Genomic DNA, 15,370 nt, shown 5'->3' with positions numbered 1-15,370 from the left:
CTAATGCCATCTCCTTAAAACACTAGCATGCGGCACAGTGTTTCCTTTGTGACTCATCAATTGCTGTTGAAATCGAGTTTTGACTGTAGCAGTCAGAAGGGAAGCTTGTCTGGCTCAGAGCTCATTGAACATGCCTATCTTCATGTATCCCCCTTCGACTTAGACAGTTTCCTTCCAGGAGCAAGTAAAAATGTGCTCTAGGTGAGAATGTCACACACGGAATGGAACAAGGATGCCCAGAGGTGCCATCTGGCCCCAGATACCTTTAGAGTAGAGAAATAAAGAGCCGCTGCAGGTCATTTCTGCAATTTTCATCTTCGTTCCCACTTACAGAATCTCCATCTTTCTCAAGGAGGTAACATGGCTATGTTCTTCCCAGGAGTCCAACATATGTCTCCATTTAAGATTTCTATTTAGAATGAAGCTCAGTGCCATTGTTCCCTCTCCTAACATAGAAAGCTATTCATTCAGAAAGACGTGACTCTTCTATGATGGACATATTTGGCTTACCCTAAATTCATGTCTGCCCATGAATTTCTGCCTGAAGACTGTTTTTTTTTGGTATTGGGGATTGAACCCAGGGATGCTTAACAACTGAATCACATCCCCAATCCTGTTTATTTTTTATTTTGAAACAAGGTCTCGCTAAGTTGCTTAAGTTGCTGAGGCTGGCCTTGAATTTGTAATCCTCCTGCCCCAGCCTCCTGTGCTGCTGCAGACTAATTTTTTAGACCTTACTGAGTCATATGTTGGTATCTGATTTTTCTCATAACATTCAAGAAGTAAGAATTTTGTATTTCCACTAGGTTCAGGTAGAGCTTCCTTTTCTCTGAATATAAGTTCTATGAGGAACTGGGAGATAATTTTTAAAAGCCAAAAACTATCCTCTGCCTGAGGAAAAAATCAGAGATCTAGTTATTGTCATCAGGATGTCCTTTTGGAAAAGTGAAGGAGCTGATTGCAAAGCCTCTCTAAATTCCATACATGTCACGTGTGGTGGGTGTGAGGTAATTTCATAGCAACATATGGGAAGAGAGCACAGTTTGATCTTTAGATTCTATGTAGTTGGCACTGATGAAAGTTCAAGAGATTTAAATTCTTTCAGAACATGTCAATTAAGCTGGAGATATTGAGAGATATAACTGATTTTCTCCCCCACCCATCCTTATAACATTTTTAGAGTCCATATTCAGAATTGTATGCACAATATAAAATTATAGCTCAGTGCTCTATTTTAAAAAGCAGAAGTTCAGCTGGAAAAGGATGATTATATTTAACATATCTTTAGCTGATTTCATGAGTTTGTTTTTTTCTTCTACAAGAAAAGCCCTGAATTCTATTAAATGAAAATTAATATTTGCAAAATATTTTAAAAATTAAATTATTTGGATCGACATTCATCTCCTGGCAAATGTCTAAATGCACATTAAAAAAAAAAAAAACAACTGTGGGATTAAAAACTAAAATCCTTCCCTGGGAGACAAGCTGTTGCTTTTTTTAAATTTTTATTTTAGTGGCTCCGTTTCATTTCCCTTTACATTCGGTGATAAATGGTGATTACATATTCTCCTTAATGGCCTGTTCTGTGATTTCACACAGTGCTGAGGCTGGCTGGGGAGGCTCTGGGGAGTGTGGAGGTGTCCATGGGCAGCAGAGGGGACACTGCAGAGGATTATGTGCTATCCCGCCATTTCATCAGCTCCAGTGCTAAGGGCAGACAGGACCACTCACTGAGCCAGCACAGGTGGCCTGGTGGGGAAAGTCAGGGGCGACTTTCTCCAGAGTGAAGGAAACTCTTCTTCCCACCTGTTCAGACACATGCAAGAGAATTATGAGAACTAGGAGGCCTACTGGGAATAACATCACGTGGAGTTTTAATTGAGCAGGGGCTCCGATTTGCTCCAAACATGATTGAGCACTTGTGGCATATTAGAAATTGGTCCAAAAGTACTGGAACATGCTTGGGATCCTTTTCTTCCTGTGCCAAGACATTTTGTTATTCTCACATTTTATTTCGTTATTATTTGTGAGAGTGTTTGGCTGCCCAGCAGGCTACAAATTATTTGTGGGATTGCAGCCTGTAGCAATTTTTTAAAAAAATTTTTGAATTAAGTTACCACTTGACATACAAGAATGTAAATTTTATGTAATCATAAAATCAGAGTGACAGCCCCACGGTTCACAATTGGTCCAGTTCGTTCTCTTTCCATATGGAAGCATTGGCAGGCAGTCTGGAGGGCCTCTTTAGTAGGCTCCAGGCTAAGCGCTAGCTGGACAGCACCCTGAGCCACAGGTGCAGCCTGCCACCAGGAGCACCTATGTGCAAGGCAGGCACTGAGAAGGAGCAGCCCCCTCCTCCCAGGTTGGATCACCGGTCACAGGAGTGAGGTACCTTGAAGGTTTTCAGTGGTAAAGTCTGGTGGGGGACTAGAGTCATCATTTCCAGAGTAAACACCAGTTCACGGAGCTCACAACTGGCCTCTTTAGGAGAACTCTGAACAACTGTGTGAACCTTCTCTGTGAAGTGTTGATAATGCTGGTCTAAGACTGGAATAACCACAGGCTTCACTTGCCCTGGGTGAGCCTTCCAAGGAAGCAGAAAGACTGTCAACTGCACAGGTCTGTGATACCCAGGGAGGTTTGGCAACATGGTGCCAGGATTGTGTTTCAGCAAGGTACGAAAACATTTTTGGGTGGAAAGAACACTTAAATAGAAACATAAGAGTGCAGAATTAAAACTGAGAAGAGAAATGGGACTTCAGTTGATGCAGAATACCAGAGCATCAGTTCTTATCTAAATCGTACTTTTCTCTGGAACACTTTCTAAAATTTTACCTTAGGCCCAAGGTGTGATGGAGTTATATGAAGGTCCAGGTGTAGAGAGAGGAGCTTAGAGACAAACCAGTCTTCCAATACATTGCCAGGAAAGGATGCTGACTCTGGAGAGACGTGGTGAGTTGCTCAAAGACCCTGAGCTAAATGGAGGCCACGGTAGGACTAGAATCCAAATCAGTTGGCCTTTGGTTCCAGGACTTTCATATGCCTGTCTACCTACTCCTTCTGGACCAGATGCTGTAGCCAAGGAACAAGGAGAGCTTACTGCAGTCCCAATACTGATGAAATCCACTGTCTCTCTGGCCTTGCCACATTATCGTGCTCAGAGGACCCTCGTAGCAATGTGTTCCTCTGCCTCGTCACATATCAGCAGGGGACTTTACCACATCAACTCCGAGAAAGTTTTCCTGGCCCCCAGGTGTGGGTGGGGGTGCTCCTTCCCTGGAGGCCCCCTCAAGTCTCAGATTACCGCACATCTCACAATGGGATACAAGGCTTCTTCGTGAGGGAGTTTTCAAGAAAAAACAAAACAAAACCCAGTGAAATAGGAACATAGAGGTGCAGAATTAGGAAACAAGAAGGCAAATGGCCCTTTTATTTCCACAGAATCGTGGAGAAATAGTCTATTACACTGTACCCTAGGAAGATCTTCTGTCTGGATCTACCAACCAACTATGTTTAGCAAAAGTGGTAGCCAGATATGCTCCTTTGCTCTTGGTTTCCAGGGCATTAATACAGCAAGTGGCACAAGAAATGTCTGTTCTATGAAAGATCAATGAATGCCCTGATTTTAACTAATTAAGAATTGATCATGGTCTCTCAATGTTTTTATTTATTTATTTATTTTTGCTTTGTTGTTGTTGTTTTTCCTTCAAGCTAAATATTCTGCTTCTTATAAGACATAGTTCCTAGAGTATGGCGTCTTCTGGGTGAGCTCCAGGTCCTCAATGTTCTATTTAGCTGGTGACTCTGCAAATGCTATCACGGGACCTTTATGAAGAAGTTTGGGCAGCCTGATTCTTTCCTCTTGTGAGCCGGGCCTCAAGTTTTTGCATATAGTGTTTAAGATTGTGTTGTCTATCTTACCTCAGTTCATTTCAAATCTGTACCTATCCAAGATCACAATATATTTACATTTTATTATTATTATTGTTTTACTTTATGCAATACTGAGGATTCAATCCAAGGCCTCATGCTAGGTAAGAGCTGGGGAGATAGCTCAGTAGTGGAGCTACTACCAGTAGCTACCAGCTCCTACCAGTTATTTTCAGAAGGAAGTTAAAGTTCTTCTGATGGGCTGAAAGTCTATCTGCAGAAATCAAGAACAATACACCTAAATAAAATGGATAGCAGCTAATATGTTGCACTATATTGGTATGAGGCTCAAACAAGTAACTGACTTCATTCATTGTAATTTTTTATTTATGATGATGTTTAAAAGAATGAAAGTTTTTTTGTTTGTTTGGTTTTTGTTCTTTTTTTTTTTTTTTTTTTTTTTTTGCTACCCAGGGATTGAATCCAGGGGTGCTTAACCACTGACCCACATTCTTAGAACTTTTTATGTTTTATTTAGAGACAGGGTCTCAGTTGCTTAGGGTCTCTCCAAGTTGCTGAGGCTGGCTTTGAACTTGCGATACTCCTGCCTCAGCCTCCTGAGTCACTGGGATTATAGGCGTGCACCCCAGCACCTGGCCAGAATAAAGAGTTTTAAAATGATGCATATAATGGGAGTCACTCTATGTCATGGATGTGTTACTAGTACAGAGCTTGTCCATAGAGGAACTGGATGTGTTTTAAAGATGTATTTGTCTACATTTAAAATTTTCTCTTGCAAGTTTTCAATATAAGGAGAAGTTTTGATGTTTGTGTTTCTATTTTGGTCAATCATGGCCACTGTAGGTTGCCTCCCTCCAGTATCTCTTCCCCTGGTGGCCGCAAATAACAGATGGAAAGGACTTGGCATCCCCTAAGGACTTGGGCAAGACAAACAGGCCAGGGAGTGGGAGGCAGGTGGTGGGACACACACAGAAGAGAAGCTAGTTTCTAGGGATCAGTATACCTGTGCGGGAATAAACAGCATTCCTTCTAGCTCTATAACTACATGGCAAAAATTAGGAGCAGCCAGAATCAACTAAGTTGGTAAAGAAACATTAAAACTATTATATCTGAAGATTTGAGAGACATGATCAAAAAGAGTGCTACAGGATTTGGCAAGCATCCTTATTTGCGATTAAAAAGTTTTCCCACTCTGGAAAAAGTGTAAGAGTTCTATGCTGAAATGCATTGACCAGGATGATACTAAGTGTGGTGAGAAACAGTCAAGGCCTGAAAAGAGTTCCAAAGAGCTTAGTTTTAGGGACATGTTGATCTCCTTTCTTATACCTAAGTTTCACAACTGCTAGAACAAGAAACAGATTCTAGGAGGACATAGACAATTTAGTGTCTATTTGCACTAGCCAGCAGAACAGAAAGAACTATTTTTCCCAGGATGCAGATGCCAGAATTTGGAGAAAAATCTGAACTCTTTCCTTCAACAAATACCTAGGGATGCACTTTATTTATTAAGTTTCTGGGTAGATGGATCTAATTTTATAGGTGGAAAAACAAGGTTTAAAAGTATCCTTGATGTTCGTTTAAAGATACTATTTCAAAATTGAAGATGTTGGACTGAGGATGTGGCTCAGTGGTAGAGTGCTTGCCTAATATGTATGACCCTGGGTTTCATCCCTAGGACTTCAAAAACAAAAATGAAAGAGAGAAGGGGAGAGAGAGAAAGAAAGAGAGAGTTTCCAATTAATTGACTAAAAGGGTGGAGCAAAGCAAGCTGCAGTGTGCTCCTACTGAAGTCTCTGTTGACCAAGATGAAAGTCCTGAACTTTTGTGCTCCTGGTCTGTTGCAATAAAATGGCCAGCCATGAGCTGTCAATCTCTTTCAGGACATTTTGATGTATATGATATTAGGTTAGAATGCTAACTTGTATTTTGGTTTTGTTCCAGACCAACTAGAAAGATAATTACCCTAAAAATATTTGATATCAGGTTATGAAGAGAAGAGTGTGGTCTTAGTCCTTTTAGGCTATATAACTAAATACCTTAGTCTGGGAAGGTTAAAAACCACAGTGATTTATTGCTCACGGTTCTGGAGGCTGGGAAGCCCAAGGTCAAGGTGTGGGCAGATTCAGTATCTGGTGAGAGTTTTGTCTGCCTTACAAATGACACCATCTTGCTCTGTGCTTGCATGGTCGGAGGGCAAGGCAGCTTTCTGGGGTCTCCTGTAAGAGACCTTATGATTTAATTACTACCTAAAGTCCCTACCTTCTGATACTATCAACTTGCTGATTAGGTTTAAGCATATAAATTCTAGGGGGACACAAACATTCAGACCACAGCACCAAGTAAATTCAAGACTAGTGTAGCAGCCCTCATTTTAGAAGTCATACCAAATGATCAATGATCTTCCAGAAAACCCCAGGACAATCTGCAAGCACTGTATTAGAGAATATTGCTGTCTCAAGTACACCATCTTTTCCAGAAGATGGATAAAGACAAGTTTATCATCTCTTGACATTTAATGAAGCAAGGTCCTGGAAGCAGAGTGGCCACTCTGCTGAGCACCTGCTGGGTCACAGGCTATGTCCGTTCTTATCACCACATTGCATTCCAGCCCAGCCTGGCAGCTGCAGCTCAGGCACTGCTGTCCTCCCCACAGACGAGAATCCGAAGCTCAGGAAGTCCTACCATTCCTGAAAGGCATGCACTCTGTACATTGGGAAACAAGACTCAAAACCAAGTCTGCCTAATCCTTGAGTCCACATGCTCTTCATCACCCTGGGTTGTCCTGGAGAGAAGGTTTCTCCCTCCTCATCCTCTTGCGGTTACCACAGACGATTTGCATAAATAAAGAGAAATGTGCTTAATTGGGAAATATTTCTTTAGATCCCTCTTTGCCCATGCCATGGAGTAGCACACCAGCTCCATTATATTGAACAACATATAAGATCTTATTTTGAACAAGACAGAAGCAAGCAGATCTAATTCCTACTCAGAAGATGCAGGCACTATAAGGATGTGGGTAACCTAGGAAGGCTTCAAGGAGGGGACAATACATTAGCTTAGGAGAATGAAGAGCTTCTGCTGTCCCCCTTGTTCCATGTGGGACAGTGGTCATCATTTTAAGTCACCAACAGGTGGTGGAGTGGCAAAATGTCCCAGAGTCATTGTGATTGCAGTTCTGCCACCAAACTGGGTTACTTGGCTTGTCTCCTTCCCATTTAGGATACAACTGAGAAAGAAGAACAGCTCTTTTTCTAGACTGAGTATTTGCACACACCCCAGACTCTCAGATTCAGATGTTGGTATCCTAACTTCCAAGGTGGTGGTGTCAGGAGGTGCACACTTTGGGAGTTTGCAGGTCAGGACGGGGGAGCCCTCATAAATGAATTACCGTCCCCCTAAAGAGACTTCAGAGAGAGTCCCCACCCCTTCTGTCGCATGAGGGCACAGTGAGAGGATGGCTGCCCATGGACCAGGGAGCAGGCCCTAGCAGACACTGAGGTGCCTTGACCTTGGACTTCCAGTCTCCAGAACATGAGCAACAATTTTTTTGTTTGGCAATCATGCTGTATATGATATTCTTTCTGTTAGAGCAGCCTGAGCCAACTAAGACATCCTTTGCTGTGAGTGAGGGGCTGACCCAAGGATGCTCAGGTTGCTTTGTGTCCCCAAAACCTGAGATTCTAGGCACCATGTGGACAAAGGAAACCTTTCTCATTTTGTTATGCTTTCACCACGTGCATTGTGTTAACCAGGCTTCCCCCCCAAAATGACTTGTTCTGGCATTTTTTTTTTTAACTTCATCTGGTCCACTTTGTAGATGCTGTGGACATCTTCACTGCCAACCACCAGACAGGCACTGGTGGTACTTCTGGGGTACTGACCAAGGGAACTTTAGTCCTCATGGAGGTGGGAGGACTGGGGGTGGTGAAGGGGCGGGTAGAACACATTCTCTGGGAGTGGCATTTCTACAAACCTTTCTGCAGGTAACAAGCTTTATTCCTGGAAAGCACAAACCCTTCCTATCCTGGAGGCTACGTGTCTTTGGCAAGAGGAAGAGCATGCATCTGATAACAAGGAACCTCCGTGGGAGGCAAAGGAGCTTATCCTCTGATTACACAGGCACTTCCCAAAGGATCAGAAATAATTGCCCCAGGGAGCACAGGCCAGTGAAGCAGAAAGGCAGAGGGAAAACAGCGTGAACTAAAAACAAGGAGGGTCTGTTAGAGAGCCTTAAGAACTCCTGATGCTGTGAAGGTCAAAGATACAGCTCCTCTCACCAACATGGGCCACCACCTTTGAACAGTCTATTCCTATTTAAGGTGTTGCTCCCAAAGGTGGTCACAGATGAAGAGGGGCGTCTTTTAGGTGTAGACTCACCTCCAATAGAGTAGCACGTCTTTAGTGTTCTGGTTGGTAATAAGTGAGCACCCTGAGGCTCCTCGGGCATCAGCACTCATGAATAATGATTTATGGTGAAGAGTGATAAAACTGAAATTTATAAAATGACTTAAAATTAAAATTTAAAAAGCTCTTCAATCTGTAAATCCCTTTCCAGAGAAAGGGATGGAAGAGTAGTTAGTACCACGTGTGTTCAAAACCATTTATCAGTAGGCAAATCTCTTAATTGTAACCATTATATTATGAATGATCCGCTAATCTCTCAATTTCATTCTCCACTGTTTCTCATTTCAGCACATTCTCGTACTTTTTTCCCTCTATGCCCAGCTCTTCAGTTAAAGAAGGGGAAAATAAACCTCTCTTGTGAAATAATGAAATAATTTGCTTTTCCTTTGTATTTTTGTCATCCACATGCCTTTCTGTTTGTCTTTTTTTGTTAAGTTGGAAAGAAATCAAACACAAAGTCTGAAAAAGGACTTTAAGAGAATTCTGTTCTATTTATTTGCCCCCTAAACCACCCCCTACAGATAATCTTCTAATCTAATTTTTACAGAATTTCAAAGAACAGCACTGAATATATTTCATTATTAACTATCCCTTCTACTAGAAAAGTTTTCCTTGTATCCAGAAATCACTTTGTTGTGGTTTGAATTTTTCTCCTCTTCGCTCTGTTCTTATATTGCCTTAATAGACCATAATATCATATGCTCATCCAGCATTAAGCTTATGCTGAGTCTTGGCAGAGCTTTGTACTGGCTATAGAGAGGCTGACAGAGGTTCTCATCTGGGGCTGATTTTGCTCTTCCCTGAGGGACCTTTGGTGATACCTGGAGATATGTTTGGTTGCCCAAAACACATCTGGGGGAAATTCCTGGCATCTGATGGGTACAGATCAGGAATGGGGTTAAATATCCTACAATGCACAGGACAGCCCTCCCGCCCCCACTCTAAAGAATTATCTGGCCCAAACCACCAATAGTGCCAGGGTTGAGAAACCCTGGGTTAGGAGGAAGTGCCAACCACACGGGAAGTCAAAAACAATGGAACAGCTGTGGAGAATACAATTTGGTACAAATCATGTGGTTCAACTTGCTCAGTCCCATGGGATTAATCAATGTAGGGTGAGATTAAGGAGAGAAACTAACCTGGAGATCATTCGAGGTTTTGAAAATTGTTAACCACATGATTTTAGTTATATTTTGGATGTACTTCTTATTTTATCCTGAGATTACCAACCCAATTTGCCTCCAGTTTTCAGAAGGTAACAGCTGTAATGTGTTATTTGGGAATTCTAATTTTTCAGGAAACATTTTAGCTTGGCCAGCTTAACTGTCAACCCTTGACATGCTTCCCTGGCATCCTGAGTGGGATTTATTTGTAATATAAACTTCTGGCTGGTTAGGTCCTGGCTCTAACTTTAGAAACTGCCACATTTTTGAGGATTGTACTTTCCCAACATTAATGTGAAAGTTTGAATTTTTTCCCCTCTAGAAAAATGTCCATATGTCAAAGGTCACTGATATAAAAGTATTCCTAATTTAACATCAGGCATGACTAAATATAGAATGGAACAAAACCCTGGAATTACTTTGTGGGGCCAAGAACAACAAGAATAATCAACGGCCACGCACAGTGACTTTCCTTTCTGGTGACTTCCAAACGTGTCACATTTCTTTTCAACGCGATGCTCACAAGGGAAGTGGACACAGAGCCCACGTTAAGTCATATTTCCCATTCTGGCAGCAAAAAGATTTTCCCATCTCATCACCTTGGTTGGAAAACAAAATTCAATATCCTGATAGTTGAAGAACTTTGTAAACTGCAAAGGGATACACACTTGTAAGGCTTATCAAGGTACGAGTTCCCGATATCTGGCTAAGCACACAGTGCAATTCCTTGGTTGAACTAAATACGAGAAAACAATACTTGCTGAAGTCCTGTCCACCAAGAGCCATTTGGCTCTACAAATTAGAAGGTGAGAAATATGAGGACGGTCCTGCTGTGTCCTGGGAGTCTGATGTTGCCTCACTCAGAGTAATATCCACCAAGGCCAAGGTCATGACTTACTCCTGCCATGGGCAGCCAGCACCTTCAGGTCTGATGGCCCAAGCCAGCCCACCTGGCCCTTGCTCACTGTCTTAGGAATATGTGAAGTGCTGAAGCAGGAATGCCCAAATGTGGGGTCTCCCATGAGAGGACATCATTCAATAGAGCATTTATTTCATGATCAAAAGATGGGAGATGTTAAGTTTAATCATTTTTGCTGCTTTTAAAAGTATGTGTGTTAAAAAGTATGTGTCCCTCTTTCCTTGCTGATAATGCTCTCACAAACATGGTGCACGTTCCTAAGACCCGCCGGACGTTCTGTAAGAAATGTGGCAAACACCAACCCCATAAAGTGACACAGTACACGAAGGGCAAGGATTCTCTGTATGCACAGGGAAAGCGGCGGTAGACAGGAAATAGAGTGGCTATGGTGGGCAGACTAAGCCAATTTTCAGGAAAAAGGCTAAAACTACAAAGAAGATTGTGCTGAGGCTTGAGTGTGTGGAGCCTAACTGCAGATCTAAGAGAAGGCTGGCTATTAAGAGATGCAAGCATTTTGAACTGGGAGGAGATTAGAAGAGAAAGGGCTAAGTGATCCAGTTCTAAGCTTCATTGTTTGTTTTGTTATGAAGATAATAAAAATGTTGAGGTTATCTTTGCTTAAAAAAAAAAAAAAGTATGTGTCCTTATGTTAAAATTAGATTTCTGGCTAGGCGTGGTAGCACATGCCTGTAATCCCAGTGGTTCAGGAGGCTGAGGCAGGAGAATCACAAGTTAAAGCCAGCCTCAACAACTTAGCAAGGCCCTAAGCAACTCAGCCAGACCCTGTCTCCAAATAAAATACAACAACAAAAAAAGGTGGGGGTGGGGTGGGGGTGGGGATGGCTCCTGGTCATACATCCTTGGGTTTAATCCCAGCACATAAACAAACAAACAAATAAATAAATATTTCTGCACTGTCCATCTACTGGCCTGGGGATGTTTCTTTCTCAGCCTGCAGGCTGTGAGTCTGGAACAGGAATGGTTCCATTTCTGCTTCTTCACACCATGTTAACTTTTGCACCTGGTGAATTCTGCAAGGACTGAGGAGTGGAGGGGGACCCGGGTAAGGATGGGGCAAGGAAGCCAAGAGGGAGAGGGCTGGTTGCAACCTTAAGAAGCCAACGATGGCTAATGCATTTGTCCCTTCAAGCAACCTGATCCTGGGCCTTATCCATTGCCTGTGGAAGCAGCTTAGAAATGTCTTTATGGTTTTCTACTCCAATCCTTTATTCACCTGTGGGCCAGGGTGGCTAAGCATGCCCAGGATCACACGGAGGCCAGGCTGGGATCATTTCACTACTGGGCAGACACAGACTGTAAAGCAAGGAAACAGAAAGGGGGGATCCTAATGGAACTCACCAGGAGGATGGAGGAGACCAAGGCCTTGAAATTCCAGAATTCAAGAACCACAGATTTCAAGAGTACAATTTAGTTCAACAGAAAGTTTGTGTAGTACAGTAAACACAAGGAAAAAAATGCATCCTAAGGAAATATGAAGGCTCAAACAGTTCAGCAAAGGGAACCAGGGACAGGAGGAGAATCTCAGGTGGTAGATGCCTGGCAGGCTGACTAGGGGAGCTTCCCTGCTAGCCGGAGACTTACACTGGTAGGATTACAGCCAGGATTCTTGCTTGTTCTTGGAGGGAGGTGGCCACAACCTTATAACTTCCCCTGGACTGGAGTGAGGCTTCTCTCTCCTACTTGACTAGTGGGATCAATTTTCCCTTGACCTCATGTCCAGGAGGTATCCACATAAGAAGTGTACACAGTGGACAAAGAACCATAACAGAAAAGCCTAGGGCTCCTCCAGAGTGGGAACTCCATCCCCTACCCTCAGGAATGTCCCTTGTAGACACCATTCCCAGTCCCAGGTCCATCTGTGGGGTTGACGACACCTGAGACAGAGCAGAACAGAGAGATCACAGGCAGGGGCAAGGCAGGAGCCCCCTCCCACACGCACCCTGGGCTCCTGTCCAGGTGAGCTCTGAAAGGTGCTGCTGGGAGCCCACGAAGCCACAGGCAGATGCCCAGGGGTCTTGGCCAGCACTCTGACCGCTGCCCCGGGTGGTGTTAAGTTTTCATGGCAGTCTCTTTGTGACAAAGCAGCCCCATCTTTTCTGGTACTAGTTACTTGCTCTGAGAGCTACTCTGTGACAGGGTAAATGAGTCAGAAAGTTTCTGATTCAGCCACAAATGAAACTTGGGAAGGCTCATTAAAGGCACTAATGAGCTCTCCCTTTCACCTCGAGCTGTCTGGATTTCTCCTGCACTGAGGCTGCCATAGTGGGCCCTGTGCTCCTCATGTGAGAGCTGGAAGGTGGACCCACTGAGGCTGAGCACATGAAGAAAGGAAGCCTTCTTTCAAGAGTCCATCCTGAAAGCCCTCGAGATGACCCAGCCATGGACTACCACAGTTTCAGCAGTGCAGAGCCTACCAGGATGAGAAGAGCAAACCAGACATGTGGCTTGGGTATGATTGACCAAGACACCCAGAAAAGGTGAAGGACTGATACCAATTTTACAAAGATTCTCAATTTTGTGCAAAACCAGAAAGACTTCCTCTAAGATGGCAAAGAAATCGAGAGAGAGAGAGAGAGAGAGAGAAGGACATTGAGAGACATGCCTACTGTTTTTGTTTTCCTTGAGGAAAACAAGATGTGTTGTGGTTTATGCCATAAAATCTCTGAAAAAAGTGGGGGGCATTTCATGAATTATAAAATGCTGTTTGAGTCATTCTAAAACCATGCGCTGTATTTTTGCATTGCAGAATTCTATTACCTTTGTGCTTTCTTACATTGCAAAATATCTAGGACAAAGACACAAAATCCGGCTGCAACTTTTGATCTAAAAAGATAATTTAATAAAAACAATCACAAATCCAAAGATGTCCTGTGTGTAACTATAAAGCAAATAATTTCCATTCTTTTTAGACAGTATGTCTTCAAAAATCCCTGCTATGGAAGTAGGCTGGTGGGTTGGGTTAAACTGCTGTCAAAAGTCCCACTCGAAGTGGACTGGCTCTGCTCATGTGGGAAGAAAGGTACCCTCAAGGTTAAAGTGTAAGGGAGAACATGAATGACTTGAGTCATCTCTAAGAGCACTTACTCACAATGTCTCTTCCACCTTGAGAAACAGAAAGAGAGCTGGACAAATCAAGAGAAATTCTTTCTATGACCTCTCTTCAGACAGGTGAAAATGAACACCAGCAGGGCTGTCCATGTATATCAGAGGGATCTTTTATGATACAAGACCAAAGAATTTTTAGCACAGTGCTACAGGTCTGTATAAGATTCAAAGTGACCCTGGCATTAGATGGAAAAATCCCCCTGTCCACATAATTGTAGTTATTTCTGCAGATTCAGCTGCCTCAGTTGCTAGTTGCTGACTAATTGTTCTGGAAGCCCCTTTTGTAAAACCAGGAAGCTTAAGAAAAGCATTCTGATGAAGTGCCTTCTCTGCCCATGTACGCAGCAACAAATGGGAAATGATTTCTTGTCCTGCCAATGAGTGCAGAGTATCTGAGTCTTTGCCAGAGCCAGTCTGATGAGAACCCTGTGGTGTGGCCCTCAACATGGGGAGGTCAGCATTATCAGGTTGAGCCGTGTTTATGTGATATCACTTGGCCAGAGATTAGCACTGGCTTGGCTTGGGCATCCCAGTCTTCTCAGTGGCCACCCCTTGACTCTCTACCAGCAACAGTTCCATGGGAGCAACAGGGAAATAGACCTGAGCCTGGAGGGAGGGTGGAAAGTCACCAAGTCTAGAATCAACAGGGAAGAAGGAGCTCAGTGACCAGCAGGGAGAAAAGAAAGGAATTTCTCTAGTAGGTATGATGAAACACGCCAAGCCGGTGTCTTAAATATTTTCTCTCCAGTAAAATTTTAATCTGTTACCTTAGAAAGCATTCTGTATGGTTAGCCTCCTTCTAAACAGGGGTCCAGATGCTTGGTTTGGTCATGTGATCTTTTAAAAAGTAATAGTGAATTTTTTAATAGGTTCCTTTCTTTTCTTTCTCCTCAACAGACTTGGGAAAGGAACTTAAAACCAGAATGCTATCAAATCCTTTATGAAACATTTGGGGCTAATTACCCTTGCTGGAAGTCTCCAGATTTTTTTCCTTGCCTCCCCCCACCTCATTTTAATAGAACACAGTTCAAGTCTCATAAATGCTTAAATATGTAGTCGTAAAGTTTGAGATGTCTCATGGGCACCGCTGCTGCAATTCTGCCAGACAGAGCTCTGTAGGGATTCCAATTCGAACTGGTTTCCTGCCTTTCAAACAGTGTGTTCTAGAAGCTGGGCTGGGAGGCTTTACATGCTCCACGTAACAAATCATTTCATAAAGCTTGCTTGATTATGTAGCCAGGGTCACCCCAGGAAATCTTGCCACCTTCCCATTTAAATAGGGAAAGGAAACTATGCATGTTACTTCCTCCTTATGCAGCTAACCCCAGCAACTGATCCTTCATTTCCTTTCTCATTACTCCAGACTTTGAGGAAGAAGCCAGACCAGGCCAGGGTCAGAGGCCCCAGCTTCACCTTCATTTGTCTGAAAACAAAGCCATAAATCAGAGCCCAAGCATTATTTACGCATCCCCCAGGATCTGTCTTTTCTCTCAGAGTAACTGACACTCTACCAAATGGTTAGGGAGGTAGAAAAGAGGATTGTCCCCGTGTGGAATAATTCTGGGTCCACAACAATGAGTTGAGATTAAAATGCACAAAGAAAGGAACTCCACTTGCTTATAACCTTTCCCTGACCCGCGGGCCTGGGTTTGGCCAGTGAATTCAAAGGCACATGCAAATGCTTCTGGGACCTAAGAGCAAGAATGAATAGAGCTGGACTTCCTAGGCAGACCCTTCCCTGAACGCAGTGAAGCTTTCTGATGGATGGAGGGCTGAGGTGGAATCAGGAGGCTGAGGTGTGGTGTTTACCCCAAATCCCTGTCTCTACTTCCGCCATCTTGTCAACAAGTCAGTGAATGCCAGAGAC

The 15,370-nt window shown here is 43.2% G+C and overlaps 1 protein-coding gene and 1 pseudogene across 2 annotated transcripts in view; one reads left to right on the top strand and one right to left on the bottom strand.

The window, feature by feature from the left end:
- Frmd4a (FERM domain containing 4A) overlaps positions 1 to 15,370 on the bottom strand; it is a 288,498-nt gene that overhangs the window by 221,684 nt on the left and 51,444 nt on the right. The window lies entirely within an intron of this gene.
- LOC114087185 (large ribosomal subunit protein eL42-like) lies at positions 10,622 to 10,941 on the top strand (annotated as a pseudogene).

This window comes from Marmota flaviventris, chromosome 12 (genome assembly GCF_047511675.1).
Source record: "Marmota flaviventris isolate mMarFla1 chromosome 12, mMarFla1.hap1, whole genome shotgun sequence".
Classification (NCBI taxonomy): Eukaryota; Metazoa; Chordata; class Mammalia; order Rodentia; family Sciuridae; genus Marmota; species Marmota flaviventris.
This window is presented reverse-complemented; position numbering and strand designations above follow the sequence as displayed.